This window comes from Triticum urartu, chromosome 3, assembly GCF_003073215.2.
Source record: "Triticum urartu cultivar G1812 chromosome 3, Tu2.1, whole genome shotgun sequence".
NCBI classification, from domain to species: Eukaryota; Viridiplantae; Streptophyta; class Magnoliopsida; order Poales; family Poaceae; genus Triticum; species Triticum urartu.
Window position 1 is genome coordinate 466,146,164 of NC_053024.1, and position 12,457 is coordinate 466,158,620.

Consider the following 12,457-nt stretch of genomic DNA (forward strand, 5'->3'; position numbering starts at 1 on the left):
TGCTATGAAGTTGGATCATGATGTATTATTGAGTGTATTCCTTTGCGTGAAGGTCGGGAGCATGTGTAGTAGTACTTTACTTTGAGGCTCATAAACTTTAGCAATAAGTATGTGAGTTCTTTATGACTAATGTGAGTTCATGGATCATACACAATCTCACCTTTCCGCAATTTCCTAACCTCTTCGGTACTGTGCATTGCCCTTTCTCACCTTAAGATGTGGTGCAAACTTCACTGGTGCATCCAAACCCCGTGATGTGATATGCTTTAACACACATAAGCCTCCTTATATCTTCCTCAAAATAGCATGCATACCTACCTATTATGGTGTTTCCATAGTCATTCCAAAATATATTGCCATGCAACTTCCACCGTTCCATTTTTATGACACAAATCATCATTGTCATATTACTTTGCATGATCACATAGCTGACATAGTATTTGTGGCTCAACCACCGTTATTATTATTTATACATGTTATGCTAGATCATTGCACATCCTGATACACCGCCAGAGGCATACATATAGAGTCTTATATTATAGTATCGAGTTGTAAGTAAATAAAAGTGTGATGATCATCGTATTCATTATTAGAGCATTTTCTCAAGTGACGAAAAAAAGGCCAAAGAGCCCAACAAAAAGAGAGAGAGAAGAGGGTTGTTTTGGCTCTTGGGAGCATATGCTCCCTAATGAACAGTAAATTCAAAATAAATAGTAAATAAAATTTATAAATTCTAAAAAAAAAATTGTAGATGTTCTTGTTATTGAAACGGGATGACGATGATTCGTCGATAAAAAAAAAGTGTTACCTCCAAACAAAAAATAACTTGTTTTTTTGCTTAGATCGAAATACTTAAGCTTTCCTTCTAAGAATTTGCAGTTAGCGTTTTGGTGTGACAATGAGCACATCTATTTTTCTTTTTTCTTTTTTTTATATTTGAAAAAAAAACATTTTTCATGGGCAGGAGCATATGCTCCCAAAAGCCGAATTGGATTTTCGGGATTTACACAGCTAACATTGTGTATGCAAGGGGCTTTGCGAGACATGAACAAACACGAGTGCATCAGCCGAAGTTGAGTTGAACAGGAGTTGTGGAGGAAGAAACCCCACCCGTGATCTGCTCCAGCAACGAGCCCTTCTCTTCTTCAGTCCATGTGCTTTGGTGCGTCACCATCTCCCAGTCCCAGTGCCCCTTATCCAGAGCATGTCCACTCTTGAACATGGCGACACGGCGCAATGCCGTACATACTCCCATGACAAACTTGACTAGGTAAATCTGCCTTTCCGTCCCCTCAAAACCAGCCATTACAAATTCCTTGAGGTGATGCCGCCGAAGCTTTGCGGGCTGCCATGATATCTCATCGCCCGGCTCCTCCATGCAAGGGGCAATGTGAATGTGGAAGATCTCGAGGGAGGGTGCCACCTCAAGGAGAAGACGGGGCCATGACACATCCCAGGACGAAGGCACATCGGCGACCAGCAGCCGCCTGAGGTTAGGTAACAGTAATGACGACGGGGAGCTAGACGGCTCGATCCATCTGTCAGGTCCGGTGAAGCGGATAATCATGTCGCTTATATCCGGGGTGCATTCAAGAAACAAATCCAGTTCTAGGTGCTGCGCAAAGTATTGGCGCAATCCGTCCAATCTGACACCGATGTTACATGCGAGGTTCCATCGCCTGAGGCAGGGGAATGAAGTTGATTCGAAGTGCACTCCGGTCTCGATCGAGGCTAGGCTCTCGAGTTTGGGAAGTGCCCTGAGGCACATCGAGAATTTGCACTCGTGGACGACGAGCTCTCCGATCTCTGAGCTGGGGGCATCCACCACCACCACGACCTTGTCCTGAGTGCAACTGCAGGAGTGGAGGTGCAGCACGAGTAGCCGCGTGCACGAGGTGAAGATGCCCTCGTAGGCTGCCCCGGACAACTCCGGTATGTGTTGCAGGACGAGCGTAGAGAGCGCGCTGTAGTCGTGCAGCGGCGGGAGCAGGCAACCTCCAAGCTTAAGGCTCCTCAGGGATGAGGAGCGGGGATCTTGGCAGAGGCCATGGCTGGGAAAAGTGTGGACTGTTTGATGCCAGTGAGTTGGCTTAGCAACAGCCTCGAGTTCATTGATCCCCCAAGCATCCATGGCCTTGGAAATTAGCCGGTTCATGCAGGCTGTGTTGTGGCCTTGTGGGTGATGAAGAACTCGAGCCTCAGCCTATCAACTTTCCGGCGAGCTTGGGCGCTGTCGTCGGCGTCCAAGAGGCTATTAACGGATCTGGAGTCTGGACAAGGCGCGCATGGCGCGGCGCTGGTATCTCCTGATGTTAGGCATGAGCTGCTCCTTTATGCCGTCGAGTCTGTACAGTATATAAGTTCCCTTGTGATAAATGTGGCTGTGGAGGAGGACCCATCGGCGGTAGCGCCGCGGCAGTATGTCGCCGACCCTCAAGTCGAGGGCAGGGAGCTCGCGTGGGAGGCGCGCCCAGCGACTGGATAGCAGCCCTGTGCGGAGCGCCGTGCGCGAGTCGTCGCGTCGCAGGACGAGGAGGAGCAGATCATCGTGGAGGGCGCTGATCCGGTCGTCACCGCCGGCAGGCCGCCGGAATCGTCGATTCGTCCCGCTTCTGGCCACGAGAGCGCTGCCTCCACCTGCGCGGCGAACCGAGCGTCGAGAGAATGTGGGTGCTGTTGGTCCTGTGGAGAGTAGACGCGTTGGCGCAGGCTCGATTTCAGGATGCGACTCGCGGAAGTACTTTTCCACGATCATTGAGAGCAACTGGCTTGTACTCCTACGTACGTACGCCTTGGGAACAACACGCACGTACAAGTACAATGATCGATGCCGGCGCAGGTGTCAACTTGTCGTCTACTTTCCGATGAGACGCAGCTCACTATCCGGTTGACTACTTTACGGCCGTCAGCACAGCAGACTATACGTAGCTGGAGACGCACCTACGCACAGAGCCTTATAGCTACGCAACCAGGTGTGCAACGAAAACTCTCGCACGCGAGTGTGTTTCGATCTGAGTTATTACAGGGGAGCCACGTAGACGTAGGTATATACCTATTCTGCCTGGTTCTCTCTCAAAAAAAAAAACTATTCTGCCTATATACACTTTTTTTTGCGGGGAAATGAGAACTTTATTCAATCATCTCTAGCTCCTGCATGATCAGCCATAACGCTAATCATGAGAAAATTAGGAGGGGAGTCCATCCAACAGCTCGTAACCCCTAATGTGCAAGCAAACTTGGCACAAAGGTGGGCTGGAGCATTGGTTTTTCTTGAAACAAATTGAATAACAAAAGACTGAAAAGATAAAGCTAGTCCTTCTATCTTCAATAGAACTGGCGCTACCGTCGAGCGCGAAAAAGTGCGAGAAGCCCACAGATCAACTACCTCCTTGCAGTCAACCTCCATAACCACTCGCATGAAGCCTCGGAGACGAGCAAAAAGGACACCATCACGCAGGGCCAAAGCTTCTGCTACCAATGGATCCGTCACTCCAGGATAAGGCTTGCTCCAGGCTGCAAGAAAGGCAGTCGAAGACCGAGCGATCCCTCCTGCACCCCCTTTTCTCTCCTCACTAGAGATACCTGCATCAGTGTTGATCTTAATCCCATCACCCTCAGGTGGTCTTCATCCGTAGCCGGTCACGACTTTGGTGTGCTCCATAGGAAGTTCTAGCACCGCCAAAGCATCCTTGATCGTTCTTATAAACGGTACTGGGTTTGAACTTTCCTTGTCATGTGTTATATTATTTCTGGAAGTCCAAATCGCCCACATGACAGAAACAATTTTTGCCCTATCAGTTTCTTGAAACCTTGAGTCACAAAGTATATCTTTCATCCATGTTTCTGGGTGGAGAGCCGGAAGTTTCACTTGTAACCACTCTCTCGCTTCCCCCCAGAACCTCTTTGCATGAGTGCACTTAATCAGCGCATGCATCAAATCCTCGTCCGCAGCTAGGCAGACTTTACATCTAGCTGTGGTGGCTATATGTCTGTGCTGCAGTGTTCGCTCGACAGGAAGGATTCCCCGTAGAACTCGCCAGTAGAACACACGAACTTTAGGTACCACTTGTAGCTTCCACAACCTTGTCCATAACTGTTTTTCTGTCTCTGAAGTACCCGTAGTCGTCCCTTCCTCTAGAGCTAAGTGCTCGTTGCGAGTCATAAGAGCCCGATACGCAGATTTTACAGTATAGACACCCATCTTCTCCCACGCCCATGCCCAGAAGTCCTCACCTCCCCCTTGCCGCAATGGTATGTTCAATATAGCATCGGCATCGGGAGCGATAAAATTCCTCCTGACAATATCCACCTTCCATTACCAAGAGTCACTGTCAATGAGATCGGAGACTGAGTGTAATGTGTCACTTCCAACCTGCATTGATGGCTTCATGGAGAACTTCCCTTGGATCCAAGTATCATTCCAGATTGACACCGAGGAGCCATCCCCAATGCGTCTGATCAAACCCACTTTGAGCGCCTCCCTCCCTGCTATAATAGCACGCCAGGTAGCCGAGGCGTTCTTTGGTACAGTAGCATGCATGAAGTCCGTGAGAGGGAAATATTTCCCCTTCAACACACGACCACAAAGAGAGTCTGGGCTTGTGATCAGTCTCCATCCGTGCTTACCTAGCATGGCTAAGTTAAACATCTCAAGATTCCGGAAACCCATCCCTCCTTGTACCTTCGGTGATGCGAGTGTTTGCCAATCAACCCAGTGCAACGAGCGCCGGTCGAGAGAACTACTCCACCAATATTTTGCCATACTAGATGAAATCCCCTTGCAGACATTCTTTGTCAGTTTAAAACAGCTCATTGAGAAAGTGGGTATAGCCTGTATGACTGACTTCAAACGAACCTCCCTCGCAGCACAGGAAACAAGTCTCTCTGATCCGCCATTTAATTTACTTCTGATTCGTTCCCCTATATGATCAAACGTCCCACTTGTGATGCGGCCAACTACTGTCGGAAGACCAAGGTATCTCTCATTAAACGCTTCTACAACAATGCCCATCAAATTCTTCATTGCTTGGCGATCTGTGTCAGAGGTGTTTGGACTGAAGAAAATGGAACTCTTCTCTCTGTTCACACACTGACCCGAGCAATCTCCGTAAATTCTGAGAATATCATTCGGACGCCGCGCACTCTGTTGTTTTGCTTGCATGAATATCAAACTGTCATCCGCAAAAAGCAAGTGATTGATCCAAGGTGAATTCAGACTCACCCTTATACCTTTGTCCACATACGGTCTGCCAAAGTTATTGAGCAAAGTGGTAAAACCCTCCGCACATAACAGGAACAGATAAGGCGACGCTGGGTCCCCTTGCCTTAACCCCCTCGAAGAGGAAAAGAACGGTAAAAGCTCCCCATTCACACGGACAACAAACCTGACCGAAGAAACACACTTCACGATGAGTCGAATAAAGGACGTGCTGAAACCAAGACATGCCATAATTGTTTCTATGTAGTGCCATTCAACACGGTCATACGCTTTCATCATATCTAGTTTCACCGCACACACACTGTTTTTTCCTTTCCTCCTCTTTCTCATCGCATGAACACTCTCATAGGCAATAAGGATGTTATCCGTAATCAGGCGACCTGGTATGAATGCACTTTGTTCTCCTCCTATAATGTCATCCAAAAAGATCCTCAATCTGTTTGCTATACACTTGGCTGCAATTTTGTAGAGTACAGGACAGAGAGAGATCGGTCTATATTGATTAATGCGCTGGGGGTGTCTCACCTTGGGAATAAGCGTGATAGTTGTGTCGTTCATCCCCGCTGGTAACTCGCCCCCATGAAGAAAATCCAACACAGCCTGAATGATGTCATCCTTGATCAAACTCCAATGCCGTTGGAAAAAAACCCGCCGTAAATCCATCCACCCCCGGGGCCTTCGATGGTGCCATTTGAAACAATGCCACTATCACCTCCTCTGTTGTGTATGGCCTATCAAGAATTTCATTCATATCAGCCGTCACTCGCTGAGGGACTAAACTTGTCAGCTCATCCATAGGTCGGTGCCCTTGGGAAGTATATAGGTCTTGAAAGAACTCTTGTACCACCGTACAATTTTCCTCCTTCGTCCGACATATGGTGCCATCCTCTCGCACAAGATTGTCAATTTTGTTCATTCTCTTCCGTTGAGCAGCTTGCAGCTGGAAGTATTTCGTGTTTCGGTCTCCCTGCCTCAACCACAACACTCTCGATCGCTGTTTCAAAAATATCTCCTCCTGTCGCAGGGCCTCTCTGAGCTGTTTTGCAACTGATAACTCCTCAACAGAGGGCCCACGCCCTATAGATTGCCCACGTAATTTGTCAAGCCTCGACCGCAGCTTACGAATTTTACGTGCCAGACACCCAAACTCAGCAGCACCCCATTCAGTTAAAGTTGATTGCATTGCAGAAAGTGCTTGAAGAACACCTCCAAGTCCCTGTCGACCCGACCCCTTTTGCCAATTTTCTTTTATGACCTGATCGTAGTCGGCATGACACTGCCACATGTCCTCATAGCGAAACTATTTGTTTGCTCTAGACCGCCCCTCGGCCGCATGTTCACGTAAATCCACTTTAACAAAACAATGATCAGATTCTGTTGTGCTGATGTGCCTAACGTGAGCATAAGCAAACATATTAAGAAGCTCCGGATTAACGAAAGCTCTATCAATCCGAGCCTTCACATTTGCATGTCATGGCTGCCCATTATCCCATGTGTATTCTGTTCCTGACCATCCAAGATCCTGCCACATACATTCTTCAGTCACTTCTCTAAATGCCCGCATTTGCCATTCAGGCCGAGCTGCTCGCAAGAAATGCTCCGAACCATACAGAGTTTCATTAAAATCGCCGATACACATCCATGCTGAATGTTGTACCGCGAACAAAGTCCGGAGAAAACGCCAACTCTGATAGCGATCCTCCACCTTTGGTGCACCGTAGAAACCGGTGAACCTCCACTTTTCTGATCTTCCTTCCACCTTCCGCACTTCCACATCGATGTGGGCAGAACTATAATTCTTTAGCTCGACTGTAATGTCAGCCGACCAAAACAGACCAATACCTCCACTCAATCCTCTGCTATCCACAGCAAAACACCCCGCAAAGCCTAACTGATTTTGCAACTCTTCGACTCTCTTTGCTGAGATTTTTGTCTCCATAACAAACAGGAGACAGGGCACTTCCTGCTTCACTACACTGCGAAGCTCTCGAACTGTCGATGGGTTCCCAAGCCCTCGACAGTTCCAGCTTAGACAACTCATTGCGAGTGGCAGGGCTGCATCGCAGCCTCTGCCGTGCTGCCGGAATTCACCAGCGTAGGTTTCTTTTTCTTCGGTTCCCGTGGCTCCTCTCCATCATTTTCCTGGCTCGGATCTTTTCCAGAGGACCCAAGAACTACACCTTCACCATTAGCCACAAATGGTTCATTTGTCAGAAGTGGCGTTTCCACCCTCCTGTAAACCTGCTGATTAGTGTTCGGCCCCCCCTTGCGCTTGTACTGCTCGCGTTGTTTGATTGGGGAGGTGACCTCTGCATCCTTCTCTGCAGCAGTACTAGAGTTCCTCGTCTTAGCTTTATTACCTGAAAAACCCTGATGCTCCTTTGACGAGCCATCACCCGAGTACGCCCTCTTCCATTCATCCATCGGCCTCAAGTTTTTCCCAAATGGTAAATCTCCATTGGCATCCCTAGTCCCCGGTGTCGGACAGTACAGATCTGAGTGGCCAAAGCGGCCACACGAAAAACAGAAATGTAGTACATTCTCGTATTGGATATCATACAGGTCTGAACATTTTCTACGAGCTGACTCAATCAGTATCCACCTCCTGAGAGGCTTACTCACGTCAATATACCTATATACACGACCGACTCGGTTCAGGCTACAAGTCCGTACTGGACTGGGTTACTTAATCGTGATTATCCTAACAATCGATCGCCGGAGCAATCTGTACGTGCAAAGCTAGCTAGGTTTGATGCAATGGATCGACTAGCAACGCATCCCCACACACACACCAAAGCAATCTACGGGCAAAGGCACATGACGTGCCTTTTTCTTGCTACTAGAAAATGCTCACATATAAACATATCATCGTGTACACTGGATGTCAAGGCGATGCACCGCAACTCACGCCGAACAAAACCTGTCCGGAAACGCGATAAGCAAGCAATCTGGCAGGTGTTTTTTTTTAAGAAATCATTTGGCAGGTGTTTTTGAGGACTCGAAACGCCACGCACCTGGGAGGAGCCCCGTCTGGACAGTGAGCCAGAACCTTGCCACGTCGAGAAGTTGAGCCTGAAGGGCGAGACACATCCTTTTAGTGGAGAAATGCACAAGTGCAGTGTAGGTCTGCAACCGACGCAAATTGACCACTGTCATGTCGGCACACAACATAGTTTATCCTGTTGAACGACCAAAATTTAGGCAACATCCGTATATCAAAGGGAGAGTCGCGGAAATTTCTTTTGCAAAGAAAAGGGGGAATTGCGGGAGGCATCGAGGCAAACTCCTGAAAATACTACTCCCTCCGTTCCGAATTATTTGTCTTAGATTTGTCTAGATACGAACATATCTAGCACTAAAATGAGTCTAAATACATTCGTATTTAGACAAATCCAAAACAAGTAATTTAGAACAGAGGAAGTATTAAACATGATGTGTGTGCGCACGATTACTACTAGTTGGGGGAAAGAGAGTTGTTGGACGAAAGTGCCCTCAATGAAATTAAATATGAAGTAGTAAAAATCAGATTTTTTTTAAACAAACATTGACAAATTCTCAACATGCGTGCAAACTTTCATGAAGAAACTACATTTCAAAATGCTTTTGTGCAAAAAACAAAATTGATGCTCCAAAATCATTTCGAAAACAGATTTTTTTAGAGCATGATTTTTTTTACAAAAGCATTTCCGAATGTTTTTTCTTCATGAAAATTTGCACACATGTTGAGGCATGAGTGGATTGACAATAGTTACTCGACGATGCCTTCATCAAGGTAACGGCGCAGAACGCCGCCATCGCCTGCCGTTGGCTCGGTTTCACCGGCAACCATGTCTCCCCGACTCGCAGCCGGAACTAGATGACGGATCTCGGGATTCGATCACCCAGTCTCAGGCCAACTACCTCAGACGGAAGATATGACCACCACCGCTGGCTGCAATGGCCAGAACAGATCTGACCGGAGGTGCCGCCAAGCAGCCCACCAGGCCCTCCACGCCATTGCCAATCCGAAGCCGGATGACGTGCCGCCGACCGTGACCGGGCTGCCCGATGTGCCACAGTCGCCGTCGCTCGTGGCAGAACCAGCCACGACCATCGCCGGATCTACCGCGCCTCCACACGCGTAAGGGCTCCGTACCACCCGTGAGACACTGGAGAGAGGAGGATCCCCACCACCGCCGTCGGCCCCGCGCGCATCCCAGCGGCGTTCTCCGGCGGTGACGGGGTGAGGGAAGGAGGAGTCGGCCCCAATGGCAGCTAGGGTTGGGGAACCGTCCGAGTCGCCCGAGCGGGGGCGGCGCGGGGGTCGGGTGCGTCAGTAAGGATCACCTTGCAACGACAAGGTCACTTATGTCCGCTGTTGCCTGTCACTTATGTCTGCTGTCACTTATGTCGGGTGCGTCGGTAAGGATCACCTTGCACTTTTTTGGGCAACTCACGCTATACCAGAAATTTGGGGGGGGGGCACTTTTATGCGTTCCACTATTTGGTTTGGTCTTGGGGGGGGGGGCTGTCGCGCCAGGCAAGCAACCAGACAGCGGTGCCCCATGCGCAGCGCGCGACATTCCGTTTGGTGCATGGCCTCAGGATCCTGGGACCGAAGGAGAAGATGACAGCGGCTGCGGCTGAGGCGCTCATCCGCCGTTTCGACGAGCCTCTGACGGACGACGACATAGCTGCGATCGCAAGGCTGGCCCGCTTGGACGCCCAGGCTCTCAAGGCCGCTGTCGGCATGCTTGGCGCTGATGGAGAGGCCTCTGGCCGCCCGGTCTCCCCATGTTAGATCATCACCGTAGTCGACGACGACCAGCCTCGGGCTGGGTGAAGTTAGGATGTAGTTTGTCGGCCTTAGGGCTCGCGAGTTGTAACAGTAGTTGGGCATGGCTGCTAGTTGTTTGCCAGCGGGGTTTTGGGCCTATTGGTGGCCGCTGGCAACCCCCGGATGGTAGGTTTGTGTACTCGTGGTTTCTTTCAGTAAAAGAAGTCGTCGTCGTCCATCCTTGGCTCGCGCCTAGGGCCAGCCTCCCGCGGATGATTCATGTTTCTGATGAGTAGCATGGCTAGCCCGATCATGAGCTGGAACGTCCGGGGCCTAAACAACCCAGCCCGGCGTGCTGTAGTTCAGGACACGGCAAACGCGCACCGCCTAGCCATTCTCTGCATCCAGGAGACCAAAGTTGAGGAGTGGACGGCAGCGATCGCTAGAGAAGTAGGAGGGCAAAGGCTCGACGACTGCATCGTCCTGCCAGCTAATGGCACAAGAGGAGGCGCTGCTATTTTCTGGGATTCGACCTTGGCCAGAGTCCAATCCCATATGATCGGCGAGTTCTCCATCACAGCCAAGGTCACAGTTCTCTCCACGGGAGCTAGTTTTTGGTTGACGACGGTCTACGACCCATCTGAGAGCGCGCGAAAGGACTCCTTTCTGGCTGAACTACTGCAAGCCGCCCCTCCCCATGGAGAGCCCTGGCTCCTAAATGGAGATTTTAACATCATCTACGAGGCCCGTGACAAAAACAATAGCAACATAAATAGGAGGATCATGGGTAGGTTTAGGGCGGCAATCGACGCCGGCGGCCTGTGAGAGATCAAATGCAAAAATAGGCGTTTCACTTGGAGTAGCGAGTGTCAAAGACCCAACTCTTGCGAGCATAGATAAATTTTTCTGCACAATGGAGTGGGAGACCATGTTCCCTGATTTCATGCTACACGCGGCGTCCACCTCATGCTCGGATCACTGTCCGCTGCTCCTGGCTGCTGCTACTGCCCTTAGGATGGCGCCCCGGTTCCGTTCCGAATCGTTCTGGCCAAGGTTCCCGCGCTTCCACGAGACGGTGCAGCGAGCATGGCAACGGCCAGCCCCAGCGGCCTGCGCGTTCGATCGCCTGAACATCAAAATGCACCGGGTAGCTAGGGACCTCAAAATTTGGAGTAGATCGTTGTTTAGCGATGCTAAAATGCAACTGCAACTGGCTACACTGGTAGTGCTACGGCTGGATATAGCGCAAGAGCGCCGGCCGCTCATGCAGGATGAGTTTCACCTTAGAAAGCTTCTGAAGCTGCAAATTCTTCGGCTGGCAGCGGTGGAAAGGGCCCAAAAACGCCAGGCGTCTAGGATAACATGGCTGCGGGCAGGGGACGCCCAAGCAGCCTTCTTTCAGGCCAAGATCAATGCCAGGCGCAGGAAAATTTTCATTCACTCGTTGCACGGACCGACTGGGGTGGCCACCTCCGACGATGAAAAAGAGGAAATCGTCCATAGTCACTTCGCTGGATCATTAGGGACTAGACAGGACCGAGCTAGCACTATTGACTGGAGCTCATCGACATGCCAAGGGTCCAAGGTGGCGGCCTAGACAATCCGTTCATTGAGCAGGAAGTGTGGCAGGCAATCAAGCAATCACCGGCGGAGAAATCTCCTGGCCCGGATGGCTTCTCCGGGGTTTTCTTCAGAAGCTGCTGGACAACCATAAAAGGGGACGTGATGGACGTTTTTCATCAGTTCTACCACTTAGCCGAGGAAAATTTCCAAACGCTCAACACAGCTGTTGTAGTTCTTCTTCCCAAGAAAGATGGTGCTGCTACAATCAACGACTACAGACCGATTAGCCTAATTCACTCTGTTGCAAAACTGATCTCCAAAGTGCTCTCGCTCCGCCTTGCAACGGTGATTCAAAGCTTGATTTTCCCGGCGCAGACGGCTTTCCTCAGAACCAAATGCATACATGATAGCTACCTCTACGTGCAAAATTGTGTCAAGTCCCTCCACGCTAAGAAGACCCCGGCCCTGCTACTCAAATTAGATATCTCCAAGGCTTTTGATAATGTCTCGTGGGATTATCTGCTCGAGCTGCTCCAATAGTTAGGTTTTAGCGCAAGGTGGCGCGACTGGATTGCCCTCCTTCTCTCCACCTCCTCATCGGCCTTCCTACTCAATGGCGTCGCCGGGCAGAAGATAGTGCACAGAAAGGGACTGCGGCAGGGCGAGCCCCTCTCGCCGCTCCTTTTCATCCTAGCCATTGACCCCCTTCATAGAGTACTCAAAGCAGCGGTGGAACAAGACCTGATCGCCCCTCTGCCAGGCCGTGAGATCAAACTTAGAGTTAGTCTTTATGCGGACGATGCAGTAATCTTCGCAAACCCGGACCAGCATGAAGTGCAAACCATTATGGAGATACTAACTGAATTTGGAAACGCCACTGGCCTGCATATCAACCCGGCCAAATCAACAGTGACACCGAT

At 50.0% G+C, this 12,457-nt stretch overlaps 1 pseudogene; it reads right to left on the reverse strand.

The window, feature by feature from the left end:
* Window positions 1-335: 335 nt before the first annotated feature.
* Window positions 336-2,755, reverse strand: LOC125546869 (annotated as a pseudogene).
* Window positions 2,756-12,457: the final 9,702 nt, after the last annotated feature.